Source organism: Cherax quadricarinatus, chromosome 8, assembly GCF_038502225.1.
Source record: "Cherax quadricarinatus isolate ZL_2023a chromosome 8, ASM3850222v1, whole genome shotgun sequence".
Lineage (NCBI taxonomy): Eukaryota > Metazoa > Arthropoda > Malacostraca > Decapoda > Parastacidae > Cherax > Cherax quadricarinatus.
The window spans coordinates 8,082,460-8,095,889 of record NC_091299.1 but is presented as its reverse complement, the minus strand read 5'-3'; the positions used below and the strand labels follow the sequence as shown (position 1 = coordinate 8,095,889).

General features: G+C 44.0%; 1 protein-coding gene across 4 annotated transcripts in view; it reads right to left on the bottom strand.

Moving 5' to 3' along the window:
* LOC128685352 (serine protease 44-like) overlaps window positions 1–6,261 on the bottom strand; it is a 50,872-nt gene extending 44,611 nt beyond the window's left edge. For 2 of the 4 annotated variants that reach the window (XM_070082830.1, XM_070082833.1), the window contains exon 1: window positions 6,055–6,260. The gene's annotated coding sequence lies outside the window, so the exon portion shown is untranslated. Of the gene's footprint in view, window positions 1–6,003 lie in introns of all 4 variants that reach the window. The other 2 variants (XM_070082831.1, XM_070082832.1) reach the window with 2 other exon arrangements.
* Between the last annotated feature and the right edge of the window lie 7,169 nt (window positions 6,262–13,430).

Here is a 13,430-nt window from a genome sequence, read left to right as displayed (position 1 = left end):
CAATACTGGACGGTGTTCTCGATTTTGATTTGGCATAGGTCAGGTACTAACTTTAGGTACCTGTCCAGTGCCTTCTTGAAGACAGCCAGGGGTCTGTTTATAATCCCTCTTATGTATGCTGGGAGGCAGTTAAACAGTCTTGGACCCCTGACACTTATTGGGGGGGATGTTGTATCTCTTGCCCAGTCTTTTGCTTTCGTAGGGAGTGGTTTTCGTGTGCAAATTTGGGACTTGTCCCTCTAGGATTTTTCAAGTGTATATTATCATGTATCTTTCTTGCCTACGTTCCAGGGAGTACAACCAAGGGATTTCAATCGTTCCCAACAATTTAGGTGCTTTATCGTACTTATACGTGCCGTGAAAGTTCTCTACATTTTCCAAGTCTGCAATTTCGCTTACTTTGAAAGGGGCCGTTAATGTGCAGCAATATTCCAGCCTAAAGAGAACAAGCGATTTGAAGAGAATCCTCATGGGCTTGGTATCCCTAGTTCTGAAGGTTCTCATTATCCGTCCTATCATTTTCCTAGCAGATAAGGTAGATACACTGTTGTGATCTTTGAAAGTGAGATCCTCTGACATTATCACACACACTGTTGTCTTGGTTTTAGATTACTGCTGTCCAGAACGTCTAAATCTTTTTTTTTTTTTGCAATCAATGATAATAAGACCAACATTATTTAGTTTAAGTGCCATGCTTATTTTCCTTTTCAAAGATTAGAACTTTGCGTTTGTCTATGTTACACTGCTTCTGCCTCTTCTCCGACCACTCCATCAATCTATTCTTATATTCCTGAAACATTCTAGTGCCTTTGTCAGAATGAATTTGATGGCCTATTTCGGTGTCATTGGCAAACTTGCTTATGTCGCTATTTATTTCCTCATCTATGTCATTTATGTCAATTGTGAACAAGAAGGGGCCCAACACAGACCCCTGTGGAACACCGCTCGTGACGCTTCCCCACTTTGATTTCTTCCCGTTTATGCAAACTTTCTGTTGCCTGTCTGTCAACCATGCCTCTGTCCAGGAAAAAAAATCTATTCCGTGTCTCAGACATGTATGCGTGGAGCCCCAGACCGACATAATGAGATTAGTCACGATGGAGCATTCACCAAATTCAACTTCAATAACAAAAACATAAAGTGGGACCAAGTAAACCAAGTCCTAACCGATATAAGCTGGGAAGATATACTAAGCAACACAGACCCCAACTTATGCCTAGAACAGATTAACTTGGTGGCACTCGATGTATGCACAAGGCTTATTCCTCTAAGAAAAAGGAGTAGATGTAAAATAGAAAGAGACAGGCGCTCCCTTTACAGGCGACGGAAAAGAATAAGAGAGCGGCTAAAAGAGGTCAATATATCTGAAGTGCGTAGGGAGACACTGGTCAGAGAAATAGCAAGCATCGAACTTAAGCTAAAGGAATCTTATAGGAGTCAGGAATCGCAGGAAGAACTAAAAGCCATAAATGAAATCGAAAGAAACCCAAAGTATTTCTTCTCCTATGTCAAATCAAAGTCGAGAACAACGTCCAGTATTGGGCCCCTACTTAAACAAGATGGGTCCTACACAGATGACAGCAAGGAAATGAGTGAGCTACTCAAGTCCCAATATGACTCAGCTTTTAGCAAGCCGCTAACCAGACTGAGAGTCGAAGATCAAAATGAATTTTTTATGAGAGAGACAAAATTTGGTTAACACAAGCCTATCCGATGTTATCCTGACGCCAAATGACTTCGAACAGGCGATAAATGACATGCCCATGCACTCTGCCCCAGGGCCAGACTCATGGAACTCCGTGTTCATCAAGAACTGCAAGAAGCCCCTATCACGAGCCTTTTCCATCCTATGGAGAGGGAGCATGGACACGGGGGTCGTCCCACAGTTACTAAAAACAACAGACATAGCCCCACTCCACAAAGGGGGCAGTAAAGCAACAGCAAAGAACTACAGACCGATAGCACTAACATCCCATATCATAAAAATCTTTGAAAGGGTCCTAAGAAGCAAGATCACCACCCATCTAGAAACCCATCAGTTACACAACCCAGGGCAACATGGGTTTAGAACAGGTCGCTCCTGTCTGTCTCAACTATTGGATCACTACGACAAGGTCCTAAATGCACTAGAAGACAAAAATAATGCAGATGTAATATATACAGACTTTGCAAAAGCCTTCGACAAGTGTGACCATGGCGTAATAGCGCACAAAATGCGTGCTAAAGGAATAACAGGAAAAGTCGGTCGATGGATCTATAATTTCCTTACTAACAGAACACAGAGTAGTCGTCAACAGAGTAAAGTCCGAGGCAGCTACGGTGAAAAGCTCTGTTCCACAAGGCACAGTACTCGCTCCCATCTTGTTCCTCATCCTCATATCCGACATAGACAAGGATGTCAGCCACAGCACCGTGTCTTCCTTTGCAGATGACACCTGAATCTGCATGACAGTGTCTTCCATTGCAGACACTGCAAGGCTCCAGGCGGACATCAACCAAATCTTTCAGTGGGCTGCAGAAAACAATATGAAGTTCAACGATGAGAAATTTCAATTACTCAGATATGGTAAATACGAGGAAATTAAATCTTCATCAGAGTACTAAACAAACTCTGGCCACAAAATAGAGCGAAACACCAACGTCAAAGACCTGGGAGTGATCATGTCGGAGGATCTCACCTTCAAGGACCATAACATTGTATCAATCGCATCTGCTAGAAAAATGACAGGATGGATAATGAGAACCTTCAAAACTAGGGAGGCCAAGCCCATGATGACACTCTTCAGGTCACTTGTTCTATCTAGGCTGGAATATTGCTGCACACTAACAGCACCTTTCAAGGCAGGTGACATTGCTGACCTAGAAAATGTACAGAGAACCTTCACGGCGCGCATAACGGAGATAAAACACCTCAATTACTGGGAGCGCTTGAGGTTCCTAAACCTGTATTCCCTGGAATGCAGGCGGGAGAGATACATGATTATATACACCTGGAAAATCTTAGAGGGACTAGTACCGAACTTGCACACGAAAATCACTCACTACGAAAGCAAAAGATGCAACATCCCCCCAATGAAAAGCAGGGGTGTCACTAGCACGTTAAGAGACCATGCAATAAGTGTCAGGGGCCCGAGACTGTTCAACTGCCTCCCAGCATACATAAGAGGGATTACCAACAGACCCCTGGCAGTCTTCAAGCTGGCACTGGACAAGCACCTAAAGTCAGTTCCGGATCAGCCGGGCTGTGGCTCGTACGTTGGTTTGCGTGCAGCCAGCAGCAACAGCCTGGTTGATCAGGCTCTGATCCACCAGGAGGCCTGGTCACAGACCGGGCCGCGGGGGCGCTGACCCCCGGAACTCTCTCCAGGTATCCTCAATAACCTCCAGTGTGGGACTATCAAAAGCTTTACTGGTGTCCATATACACAATATTATATTCATTACCATGATCTACTTCCTCAAGTACCTTAGTGTGTAAAATTTCTCAGCTTTACACACTTGAATTTCACTCACCACCGAAACTGAATTAGGAAGCATCTTTTTTGTGAATGTATGTTATCAAAAAGAAGCGCTAAACCACAAGGTTTTGTGAATGTATGAAGCCACGTCAGGAATACAATGAATAACTTTGCTTATAGGACACATGGACATACCAGGTGTCCCTAGACTGGTCCTCGTTACTGTGCACAAGCCTTCAAAATATGAATCAGATGAGGGGTTCCTAGAGTTATTATAATTACGACTAAGTGTTAAACCCACAAGGGTCATACAGTCTCGAGTTACGAGGGGAATAAATAAGAGAAAGAAAAAAATATCAGGCAATTGCTTATGACGGTGCCCAAGTTCATATTTTATGTGGTAACAGAGGCAGACTTCTCCGATTGACTTTAAAATAACAGCCCTTGTGTATCCTACTTTGATGGTTAATATGTTTCATGTAGTGTGTTGATGTCATGTTGCCTCTTGTAATATCGAAGTGGTACAGTATTATTTTTCATTAGTTTGCCTCGATGCCGACAAGGGGCTCTTGATCTATGAAATTGGACTTATCTTCCGGTTGCTTGGGTCGAATTTAAAATGCCCTCATTACAGGCGCTAAGTTTCCTATGGGTTTAGTTTTTTCCTCTGAAAAAAATTACGAGTGTGAACGGCATCGGTCTTTAATGGCTGACGAATCGATAGAAAAGATGGACAGAGTCAGGGATTGAGTCCGTGCTGGTGACTTGATTATGCAACATTTGAGCGGCTTCAGGTTTAATGTGCTTATACATTTTGTTATTGGTTTCGTAGGTCACTTTCAAAATTTTGCATCAGATTTGGCGAAATTTGGATATATTTTTTTTCCATATAATGACTTGTGATCGCCAGTTGTGATAACCTTCAAGTCTACAGCGCTAATGTTTAATCGCATTAACAACTTATGCCGCACTCTGCACTATTCCAATAATGTACATTAATGCACAGGGAACAGGGCTTGTGGAAAATGGGGATTATAATAAAAAAGAAGCGCTAAACCTACATGGCTCATACAGCGCCGAGGTATGTGGGGATACTTTTCTCGGATCACGCAGTGACCGAAATACGAAAGCTCGTTATGACAAATGATTAAACTCCTTTTGAGTGATTTCTGGAAGTCTGGAGGACTGTGCGAGCCTGACAAGTTAGCACAATTATAATGTTCATATAATAATGCTACAAGCCAGTTAAATGCTAAACTCGTAAGGGTCATACCAACGAGCACTCGTGTGTTCTATCGAAGAGCACTCCGTGTTAATAGAAAGTTACTGCCTAGTGTGACGTGTGTAGTGAGGGACGGGAGGTGAGGGTGAGGGAGAGAAGGATCTAAGGTGAGGGAGTGAGGGACCCCGAGATGAGGAGCCCGACGGGGAGGGGGAGAGAAAGGGGTGGCTGAAGGGAAGAGGAATGGACACACCTGAGATGAATAAAACCATCAGATTAAAGCCCAACCTCTCACCCAGCCAGTCATTTCTTAAGTCACCAGTCATTACTTTCTATCACCTTTAATAACAGCTTCTCCTTAAATAACAGTGCCTCAAATAGCAGTACCTTCTTCAATAACATTACTTCCTTCGATTAACATTATCATCATAACTAAGCGCTGAACCCATAAGGGTCATACAGCGCTACACCACCTTCAATAACAGGACCTACTTTAATAACAGTACCGGTTATGACGGACGACACAGCACTGTCCACCTAACCATCAATTCGAAGTCCCGAGAAACGTTTCAGTTATAAGCATTTATTACGCTAAACAGCTCTGTTGTCTTTAGGACACTCGTAAAGCTATCAACATCTTGTCTTAGGATACACAAATATGTTGTGCGCTTTTATTTTATGAGTATAAAGGGCAGCTGGGGTAGGCCTGTGTATTCTTAATTTGTAACAGGTCATCAATTGTTAAAGACTCGTGTCTTGAGACAATGTTGTTTTCTGACGAATAGACTATCACCTGAATTTACTGACAGTTTACTTGATCCTTATTTTAGGGACTGAAATAGTGTGTATAGGTGAATAATGGCCTTTAATGACCCACTTACATGAGGTGTTAAACCTAACTAAGCGTATTGTATAGAAAGTACAAATAACTACGATAACTTGATAAGACACATGTGCAACGGTTAGGTTGAAAAGTTTCGGTTACACAGTAAACTTCTTCCTAACTGTTGCACATGTGTCTTAAACATTAACTTGTCGGTATTTTATACCCTTTTCAACACACCACGATAACCTGTAGTTAAGAAATACCAAAATAATCCGCACAATCTATATGCAACTTTCACAAGTAGAAGTTTTAATCACTTGACCTGCGTTATTCAGTACTTATGAAAACGATAAACCTCTAGTATACCACTGAACTTGGGCCCACAGTATTATTATTATAATCAAAAAGAAGCGCTAGGCCACAAGGACTATACAGCTGGGCCCACAGTAAACCATTACATTTATAGTATTGTTTAACAGAGGACAGTGTTATGTTTACCTGTTTGTGTATCACAGGGTTCCACAGTAGAACAATAATACTGCCACATACCTCTTGGTGTCTCTAGATTGATTTATTCTCCGGGTTACTTAAATTTATTCACACTGTACATAACTAAGAACTGTTTCCAGGGAGAATTTGTGCGGCTGGGGAAAGCCGAGTTATGTTGCAATAAACTGAGGAGCTTGAGAGGTAAAAGTAGCAGCGGCCAGCACTGACACTCATCACAGCCACACTGATGGTGGGTCGAGCGCTATGTAGGTCGTATAGTTACACGTGAAGGGAGGGAAGAACAATTGGGGGTGAGGAAGTGACGTGTGGTGGAAGGGAAGAACAAGGGGTGAGGGAGTGACGTGTGGAGGGAAGAACAATAGGGGGTGAGGGAGTGACGTGACGTGGTGGGAGCACTCAACTCCCACGTTGAGGTCAGGAGTTCGAATCTCCTCCGGTACGACTGGCCAACCTGGACCTGGAAAACATTAGGGACGTGTTTCCATAAGCCACCTGTCCCTGTTCCATAAACTACTGTCCCTGTTCACCTATCAGTAAAATGGGTACCTGAGAGTTAGTGGACTGGTGTGGGTCGCATCCTGGGACACAACTGACCTAATTTGCCCGAAATGCTCTGCATAACAAGGGACTTTCTGTATAGTAGTATGTCATTGATGTCAGCTATGGTCTGTATACCTTGTATATGTACTTGTAGTAAATAAAGATATTATTATTGTTATAACAGGGGGTGAGGGAGCGAGGTGTGGAGGGAAGAACAGAAGGAATGGGAGTTACGCGTGGGAGGGGAGGGAGGGAAGCACTGTAAAGGTGGGAGAGGGAAGAACAGAAGGGGTGAAGGAGCGAAGAACAAGTATGAAAGATCAATCTTGCAAACTTTTCCTTATATTCAGACCGTTTAGGGGAAGAGCTAAACTCGTAGGTGTCAAACATAGCCTGGATTAGTATTATAATCAAAGGGGAAGCGCTAAACCCGGCGGATTATACAGCGCCTGGGGGGGGGGATGTGGAAGGCATTCAGGCTTAATTCGGGGAACTGGAGAACAGATCCAATTCCCTAAATCAAGAGCCCCTCACCAACATCAAGGAACCTTCCTTGAGGGGAAAACATAGCCTGGAAAAATGGGAGGCAATCAGGTTGACTTCAAGTAAAGGGGAGGACGGGGTGTAATTCCTTGCATCAAGAGCCCCTTATTGGCATCAAGGATCATCCCATGATCAGACTTATAGTCAGCATGAATCTATCTTTACTTCCTCTGTATTCCATCATATTATTATTATAATCAAGGGGGAAGCGCTAAACCCGGAGGATTATACAGCGCCTGGGGGGGGGGGATGTGGAAGGCATTCAGGCTTAATTCGGGGAACTGGAGCACAGATCCAATTCCCTAAATCAAGAGCCCCTCACCAACATCAAGGAACCTTCCTTGAGGGGTATTCCGTCATAGTTTTCATCTCTGAAGTGTTTGATTTCCAATTCCATGGAGTGAGTTAAAATTCTTTCCCCATACGATAAGCGGGTTGTAGAAGGTAACATAAAATTCAATAGACTAGTAACCTTTTCCGGATATAGTAAGTAATTAAGAAAGAAAAAAAAAGGTGCTTTAATGTAACATAAATCTCAAGAAAGACCTTTTCTGTTAACGTTATGAATATAATTTATAGACAGGCGCCAAACCTGTATGGGTGACACAAGATACAACGCTTATTATAAATTAATGGAAATTTGATGACCAAGCAATTATCGAAACAAAATTCAAAGAGGCAGGAGAGTTGGACCGGGAAGAAATAATTCTGATTGTGTTGGGTTTGTCTTAGAGAACGAGAGGCAAAGTTGTTAATGGTATGGTAATACCCACAAATTGTGGAAAGGGATACCTGTGTACAGTTCATGACATTATTAAAGTTAACTCTTCATTACGAGTGGCTTCATCAGTCCTAATTAGAACTGATAAAGCCACTTGTAATGAAGAGTTTCCTTTAATAAATGCCTTGAATTTTAAGTCTCATTTTCTACAAAGCTAGCACGATTGCTATCGCACTCAGCTCACACACACTGAGGTCCGTTGGTTAGATCCCCGGTATGGCTAGAAACATTAGGACATGTTTCCTTAAGACACCTGCTGTCCATGTTCACCTACCAGTGTTAGTCGACTGGTGTGGGTCGCATCCTGGGGACAAAATTTACCTAATTTGCCCGAAATGCGCTGCATAACAAGCGGCTTTCTATATAGTAGTGTCATTGATGTCAGATATGGTCTGTATACCTTGCACATGTACTTGTAGAATAAAGATTTATTCATTTATAGCGGTAATCTACTTTGCTGTCATTGATTAAATGACTTGGCTCTTTCATCCAGTGACAGTATCAAAAACGCCTTATTGGTTGGTAAAAACAGCCTTCACATTTGGGTCCAGAGACTATGGGACTAGACGAGTTATCAAGAATGATGAGAACCTAGACTGCAAGGCTCTTTCTCGTCAGGTACATCTTGACTGCAGGATTTAAATGTTTGAACTATTCAAGCAAGGCCTAAGTTATCCATGCTACCTTATTAGACTGTCAAATAAGTTTTGACTTGACCTTTTAAAGCATGGATATTTTCTGCACAATAAATTAGCAGAGGCTTGCACTAGAAATCACTTGTTTCTTTCATGCTTTACAGTGCATATTATTATTATAATAAAAAAGAAGCGCTAAGCCACAAGGACTATACAGCGCTGCAGGGCAGGAAGGAAGCAAGGACATCAGGTGGCAAAAGGGAGATGGATGAGTAATAGGTTACGGATAACAGCGGGGCAGTGGATGGTGAAAGGGTAAAGGGCAGCAAGAGACTGAACTAGAAAGGGCTGAAGGGAATGCAAAAGGTATCATCATCAGAGTTTGTGGAGTAAATCAGTCGTTGTTAAGAAGTCAATGAGAGAGTCAGGATTAAAGGAGGGTCCATCAGCAAAAAGGGAAGGTAAAGAGAGAGAGAGAGAGTAGTAGAACGAAGATGACGTTGGAGGTAAATTCTGCGTGCTCGTTGATAGAGAGGGCAGTCTAACAGAATGTGGCTAATCGATACTGGAACTTGACACTGCTCACAGAGAGGAACAGGGTGCCTCTCCATGAGATACCCATGAGTAAGACTAGTGTGGCCAATGCGAAGGCGGGAGTGGTCTCCCAACCTTGGCACTGATGACAAGAAGACGGCCAGTAACCTATGCTCGGTTTAATAGAATGAAGTTTGTTACTGAGCAGAGCTGACCAACGTTGTTGCCAACGGGTGTGAAGGTGGGTAGCTATTGCAGCAAAATAGTCCAGAAATGGAACACCTCTATAGGAAATTGGTAGGTCATGTACTGCTGACCGCGCAGCAGTGTCTGCCTGTTCATTGCCCTGTACGTCGACATGACCAGGGACCCACCAAAAAACAATATCTTTATGCTTGGTAGAGATACGGCGTAGCCAAAGAAGGTTTAGCCGGCTGTGACAAGTTGCCTTCAGAGGTAATGTGAGGTTTCCAGGATAACCTACGGTCAGAGAGAAGGCCTAGAAACCTGACTATCACGTTCGGGGATACGAGAGCCACAGAGATACAAAGGATGATCGGAGATGACAGAGCATCTAGTGAAAGTAATTTGGTGAGTTTTGGTACTGGAAAATTTAAACCCATGCGTGGTGGCCCAAGTGGAAACACGGTCGACTGCATGCTGGAGAGAAACTGCAATGAGATGAGTCAGTGCTTGCACAAGCAATAGCGAAGTCATCAACATTGAGTGATGACCAAATATTGGGTGGAAGAACAGAAGCCAAATCATTTATAGCAAGGAGAAAAAGTGTTGTGCTCAGAACACATCCCTGAGGGACACCTTCAGCTTGGACAAAGTCCGGGGAAAGCACATTATTGACTTGAACACGGAAGTGTCTGTCAGTTAAAAAGTTCTTAAAGAAGGATGGTAGATTGCCTCGGAGGCCTAAGGAGTGGGCTTGGGCCAAAATATTATACCTCAAAGTTGTGTCATATGCCTTCTCAAGGTCAAAAAATACGTATCCAAGCGTAGTAAGGGGTCTATGGTAGAACGGCCCTTACGAAAGCCATATTGACTAGCAGAGAGACTGTTGTGTGTCTCTAAATACCACATTAAACGGCGATTTACCAGACGTTCCATCACTTTGCAAACTGCACTAGTAAGAGCGATGGGACGATAGTGGGAGGCATCATGTCCTGTAGTACCCGGCTTGCAGAAAGGGAGAACAGTGGCAGATTTCCTAGTGCCCAAATAAGACTGAAGAGGTGTAAGAGGACTACAAGGGCTGACTGATGTAAATGTTGTAACATACGAATATGAATGTCGTCAGGTCCAGCTGCCGATGATCGGCAAGCTGAGAGTGTTGCCTCCAGTTCCTGAAGTGTAAAAGGCACATTATACTGTTCTTCTCTGAGAGAAGAAAAGTCCAAGGGTACTAACTCTCTGGCAGACTTTGAGGAAAGAAACGAGGGGCATAGATGGAGCCCCCGGGAAATATGGACCAGATGAGTGCCAATTTCAATGGCAACGTCAAGAGGGTTTGCTACATCAATACCGGTGACCCGTAGAACAGGAGCCGGGTCAGGAGAGTATTTACCACTCAATTTCCTCACTTTTTTTCCAGACTGCACTCATAGAGGAAGCAGAGGTGATGGTGGAAACATAGTCTCGCCAGCAAGTGCGTTTAGCAGCACAGATGACACGGCGAGCAATCACATGCTTCTGCTTAAAATCAAGAAGTCTCTCATTGGTTCTATTGTATCGGTACCTGCCCCATGCAGCGCGTTTCAAATGTACTGCTCGAGCACAAGCAGGAGACCACCAAGGCATGCACTTCTGAGAATGCTTGCCTGAGGTTTGGGGTATAGAACGAGAAGCTGCGGTATAAACTGACATCGAGAAGAGGTGTAGCTCATCAATGGAGGATGAAGAAGGAACCTCACTAAAAGCAGTGAGCTGCGAGTAAAGGTCCCAATTTGCCTGATCAAATTGCCAGCGAGGGCTACGGAAAGGTGGTGAATATGAAGGAGAAGTAAGAATGATTGAAAAATGATTGCTGTCATGTAAGTCCAGTAGAACAGACCAGGTGAAGTCTAGTGCAGTGGAGGAAGAGCAGACTGATAGATCGATGCAAGAGAGAGTATGAGTAAGAGGATCAAAATGGGTGGGAGTACCCGTATTTAAAACATGGAGGGGCTGAGAGGCGAGAAAAACCTCCAACTGGATGCCACTTGAGTCACAATGAGACCCCCCAGAGGAAATGGTGGGCGTTAAAATCACCAAGTAACAGAAGTGGTGGTGGTGGTAAGGATGAAACAAGAAAGGCAGAGTCTGGGACAGAAAATGCTCGAAAAGGAGAGATATAAAGAACATATTGTAAACCACTTATTCAAGTGGATATGGGCTGCAGTGTAATGCAGCGAGGTATGGACAAATAGTTGACAGTACGGAATATCATTGCGTAGAAGGGCACTTTCATTAAAGGTCCTATCTGAGAAAGGATCCGAAGAATACAATAAATTATAGCCTGAGATAGGTTGGAAAACAGCTGAGTGTAATTTTGGCTCTTGTAAGCAAGCACCAACAGGGGAAAACCTGGAAAGCAACATCTGAAGCTCACCCCGATTACCCCTGAGGCCGCGGATATTCCACTGTAAATAGGCCATGATTGGCGATGAAGAAAATCCCAGGAATTCATAGGGAAAGGCACCTACGGACTAGAGGGGTTAGAAAAGTCAACGTGTGGTGGCATTGGAAGACGTTCAAGCAGCGAAGGAATGGAGCGTTGCGAAGAATGGGGTTGTGAAGATGGAGGAGAGGGAAGAGAAGGAACAGGAAGTGAATCAGTGTCCATTGAAGGTTTAGTCTCTGCAATATATTCTGAAATGGCTTCAAGTGTTTCTGAATTCAAAGATGTATGGGAGGCCATATTGGAGGTAGAAGGGGCAGGGTGAGTAAAGATTGGGACAGTAATGGACTGTACCAAAGTAGAGGGGGGCGAGAGAGTGTAAGGGACTGGAGATGAAGTGTGGGGGGGACAGAAGAGGCAGAAACCTGGGAGGTGGCAGAAGAGGGAGAAACTTGGGAGGGGATGGGGGTGCAAGGCATAGTACGAGGAGGAGGGTGAATCTCCACACTTGTAATAGAGCCAGAGAGGGGAAGAACTAGGCACAGAGACTGGAAAGGTAAAGTGTGGAGGTGGAAGAAGGGAAGGAAGAGGCAAAGAAGATTTGAGCAATGTGGATTTTTTGGACTTCTGAGAAGTAGAGGGGCGATTGGTATAAGGTGTCATACGAGGTCTTGTCGATACTGGGGCTTGTGAGGAAGGACGCGAAGATGTGAGAACAGACTGAGTTGTAGTCATGACGTCAGAGCCAAGGACAGCAAAAGGATTAGATGCCGGAGTGGCTATGGGAGGGGTAACAACAGAGGAGGCTGCAGAAGATGGAACCCCAGAAGTGGGGGGATGTTTTGAAACACGAGAATAAGTAACATGTAGTAGTCTCCCTTGGAGGCGGAGATGAGTAACTGCCATAGCATAAGGGAGACCTGCCTCTTTGAGGCAACGGATTTCACGTTCATTTAAGTAGACCTGGCAACGGCGGGAGTACGAAGGGCGAGCTTCATTACAATTAAGGCAAGATGGAGGATGACTGAAAGATGTATTAAAATGGTCGTCGGCACAACAGACTGAGCATTCGGCTATAGATCTGCAATATTTTGCTGGGTGTCCAAAACGCCAGCAATTTCTACACTGTTGTGGTGTAGGGATCACCTTTCGAACTTGTAACCGATGTCCCGCGATATATACAGAGGATGGGAGTTCTCGGCTGTCAAAAGTTAAACGAACCACATTGCAAGGGTAACGTCTCCGCCCCCGGGCAGGAAGGACATAAGTGTCTACTTTGAGGATTGGGAGATCCTGGAGTTCCAGCTGTTCAAGAATGCCATTGCCACATGACTGGAAATTCTGTTGGACTATGGTATGGGACAGAATGACAGTACCACTACAAGAATTGAGAGAAAGATGTTTTTCAATAGTGATAGGAGTAGTATCGATATTCGAAAGGAGAGAAAGATCATGAGCTTGGGAAGCATTCTGGACAGTGACGATGCGCGTACCGCTCTTGAGAGCATGAAATGAAATATCTCTACCAACATGACACAGGAGCGCTTTGCCAATACTATGGTCAGAAAGATAGGCAGAAGAAGAAGTCAGTCTTAAAGTAAAGAATTTAGTCCATTGTGTGGTCCGAAACTGAGCGTGGATAGGGAGTGCATGACGTGTCGGTCTTTTCCGAGTAGAATGGGAAGGTAACGAAGGAGCATCATCAGGAGATTGATGTTGGCGTTTAGGAGTAGGACCAGAGTTGGTCCGGCGTGAAATGGGCTGGCGAGTCGAA